Source organism: Vicia villosa, linkage group LG2, assembly GCF_029867415.1.
Source record: "Vicia villosa cultivar HV-30 ecotype Madison, WI linkage group LG2, Vvil1.0, whole genome shotgun sequence".
In the NCBI taxonomy this organism is placed as follows: domain Eukaryota; kingdom Viridiplantae; phylum Streptophyta; class Magnoliopsida; order Fabales; family Fabaceae; genus Vicia; species Vicia villosa.
This window is the reverse complement of record NC_081181.1, coordinates 230,115,892-230,120,009: the sequence shown is the minus strand read 5'-3', so window position 1 is coordinate 230,120,009 and position 4,118 is coordinate 230,115,892. Positions and strand designations below refer to the sequence as shown.

The window sequence follows — 4,118 nt, the reverse complement described above, 5'->3', positions numbered from 1 at the left end:
TGAAATATGTAAAACATGTACAAGAAGATACACGCAAAACATAAATTCACAATAATAAGCAATCCCACTAAGAAACCAACAATATAAGTCATAGAAAACAAATCATAACTATTACCACCATGTACCAACACCATACCAAACATCCTTGCATTAGCTTAAAAAATAACTAATACTAAAAAAAAATCATACCTAAACCCACTCTTAAATAAGTCATAACTCTTCTTCAAATCAACAAAATCATTAATAGGTTCAAACACAAACATAACACTAGCCAATTTCTACAAAGTAGTGATGTAAAATTAAGATCTAGCATAATACTATATCTACAAGGTGCCATATCGAAAAGAGGCATGTTGACCATCACAATATACTTATTTATAAAGAAGTTACATTTTTAAAAATCATTAAATTATATTACAAAAACCATATACTTCAATGACCAACAAAATTCCACCATTGGGTCCATAGCTCAGTGGTAGAGCATTTGACTGCAGATCAAGAGGTCACCGATTCGAACCCGGTTGGGCCCTTTTTGTTAAGCAAATTATATTATTTTACTCACAAAAAGGTTTTAGCATCAGAAAGTCTAAGATGGATTTGCCCTAGGAAGACATCGGGTACAATAAATTAAGAGGTACAGACATGTCATATCATACTTTGAATGATCCTTTAACATATGTCCATTCACACATTAGTATCCAAATACTAGAAATTTAAGAGGCAACTACTAGATATGTCCTTTGGTGATATATGGTAATGCATTCAACCAATTTTATCAACCTCTAGCCAGTGCTTAAGGTACATATATAAAATATGTAAAACTTGTGCAAGAAGATTTATACAAAACACAAAGTTTACAATAATAAGCAAACCCACTAAGAAATCACCAATACAAGTCATATAAAACAAATCATAACTATCACCACCATGTACCAACACCATACCAAACATCCATGTTATTGCTCCAAAAATAATCATACATAAACCTACCCTTAAATAACCCATAACTCTTCTTCAAAAAAAACAAAATCATTAATAGGTTCAAAAGCAAACATAACACTAGCCAAATTCCCCAAAGTAGTGATGTAAAATTAAGATCCATCCTAATATGATATCTACATGGTGCCATATCGAAAAGAAGCATGTTGACCATCAAATGCATTTATTTATAAAGAAGTTATATTTTAAAAAAAACCAAATACTTCACTGACCAATAGAATTATGACATCATTGGGTTAATAGCTTAGTGGTAGAGCTTTTGACTGCAGAAGAGGTCATCAGTTCAAACTCGGTTAGGCCCTTTAAGTTAAACAAATTATATTTAAAAAATTGAAATTTAATTATTTTTAAAGAAGTTAGTTACCCTTTTAGAACCAATTAATTTTTATTAAATAAAATAACTACTTATAGGTTACCACCGAAAAAGGTCGGTGTTCTTTGAATATGATCATCAATGATACATACGTCACTCCCCCGATGTCAAAGCGATGATGTTAACCCGTTATAGAAATTATCCACACGAAGGTTATAACATCGCAAAATCTAGGATGGATTTGCTCAGGGACACCATGTCAGATAAACTAGGAGGCACAAACTCTTCATATCGTACTTTGAATAATCCTTTAACATATGTCCTTTAAAACATTAGTATCCAAACACTAGAAGTTCTATAGGCAACTGATATGTCCTTTGATGTGAATATGGTAATGCCTCCAACCAATTTAATGGACCTCTATCCAGAACTCGAGGTACATATATGAAATAGGTAAAACATGAGCTAGAAGATATAAACAAAACATATAGTTCACAATAATAAGCAAACCTACTAAGAAACTGCAATATAAATTCTATCTATCACCACCATGTACCAACACCATACCAAACATCTTTGCAATAACTTCAAATCTACTTAATATAAATCTAAGGTTTTATGATGACAATCCTAGACAATACTCTATCCTTAATGTTGATGTGGCATTATATTAGGATTTTTATTTTTTTTTACAAAAACTTTTCATCTTATAAACATACTTCGTAGTAATAATAATATAACTTCCACATTATATTAGAATTTTCATTTTTTGTTAAAAAACTCTTCATCTTATAAAGATACTTCGTAGTAATAATAATATAGCTTTCAGAAATATTTTTTCATTAATTTTTTAGTTCTATATAATATAAATGAACAAAATGTCTATATAAAATTTTAGCTTAAAAAAAGTCTCTATTAAATAATTCTTCTACAATATGATTGGAATTCTCACATTTTTAAATTCTATTATTTTAATTTTCAATTATTTTGCTATAAAATCTTTATTTCTCCTATTAACAGCTCTACTTTTAATATTTATGGATAGTAAACATAGTGAAACGTTAAAAAAAATATTATATTCAAATATTATATTCTTTTATTACAAAAATAACAATTTAAATATGTAATTGATGAAATAAATATAATAATAGTTAAATATTACACACACACATATATATATATATATATATATATATATATATATATATATATATATATATATATATATATATATATATATATATATATATATATATATATATATAATTTTAGAATATATTACAAGAATAGTTTTTTTTAATTTCATGTATAAATTATTAAAATTTTAAAAATAATATATATAATTTTAGAATATATTTTTAATACAATTTCGACCTAATTAATTAAATATCCCTACGAATATATAAAAAAAGTTGATCTCTTCTCCCGATTGAAAAAATAATTGTTTTTAATATAAATTAAAATTTTATGTTTAGGTAATACATAATAATAATAATAATAATAATAATAATAATAATAATAATAATAATAATAATAATAATTATAATAATAATAAACTAAAAGAATATAATTATACATTAAAAATTTCTAATAAATTTTAGAATTAATATTTAAAAACACTCACAAAAATAATATAATTTCAATTTTTTTCTATAATTTGTTATTTCTTTTATTTTATTCAATAACATCCAATTTATTGAAATTTATAAATAGAATTAAATATTGTGTTATAATTCATACTTTACTACTTAGAAAAAAATTAATTAAAAAATTGGTAAAAATTATATTTTTATAATTGTTTTATATATATTAGTAATTTATGTTTAGATAAAGAATAAATTAAAAGAATATAGTCATAAAATATAAAATTTCTAATAAATTTTAGACTTAAAATTTAAAAAAACTCATAAAAAAATTTAATTCCAATTGATTATTATTATTTCTATTTGTTTTACTTTATGTCTATTCTATATCATCCAATTTATTGAAATATATGAAAACATTTAATTATTGTATTATATTTCATACTTTATTAATACTACAAAAAAATAGTGAAGAAAAAAATTATAAAAATATTAGAATTTTTTTTATAATTGTTAATATTTTTATGTAAGATTGTAAGAATAGGTTGGTGGGATTTCAATTGTTGGATACGATACTCATTGTTGCAGCGAAATTTGATCACAACCAAGCTCTTGATGTAAAATGTTAGAAGATACAAAATCAATTAAGGTGAATCAATGGAAAATTAGGTTTATTTGGAGAAGATGAAGTTTAGAGAATTGAGGAGAGAGAGAGAGAGAGAGAGAGAGAGAGAGAGAGAGAGAGAGAGAGAGAGATAGAGAGAGAGAGAGAGTAGAAATTAGCATTAACCACAATAGGGAGCAATGAACCCCTTATATATATCAAGTTACAAAATAATTGGGAAGCTAAAAGTAATTAAAAACAGAAAAACAAAAACTGCAACTAACATTGGTAACCAGTTACTCTATATGTGGTTTTTATGGAGGTCTTTCAATTTCTGGATAAAAAAGAAGCTGATCTACTGGTACACTCCCACGCATAAATCAGAGCTGAAACACTAACCAAAAAGTGAGGCAAGCCTAGATAATATTAATAATAAGTATACTCAAAACACACAGAAACTATTGTTATGCTTATAATATCTTAACGCCAATCCCCGGCAACGGCGCCATTTTGTTAGAAAGTATAGGATAAATATTTCTAGTATTGTCTCCTCAGGGATTGATGCGATATTATCGGTGTTCTACAACTTAGTGTATTTTGAGTTAAGATTCTGGTTGTT

The 4,118-nt window shown here is 25.5% G+C and overlaps 1 non-coding gene across 1 annotated transcript; it reads left to right on the top strand.

The window, feature by feature from the left end:
* Window positions 1-458: 458 nt before the first annotated feature.
* Window positions 459-530, top strand: TRNAC-GCA (transfer RNA cysteine (anticodon GCA)). The gene has a single exon. It is a non-coding gene; the product is annotated as a tRNA-Cys (tRNA).
* Window positions 531-4,118: the final 3,588 nt, after the last annotated feature.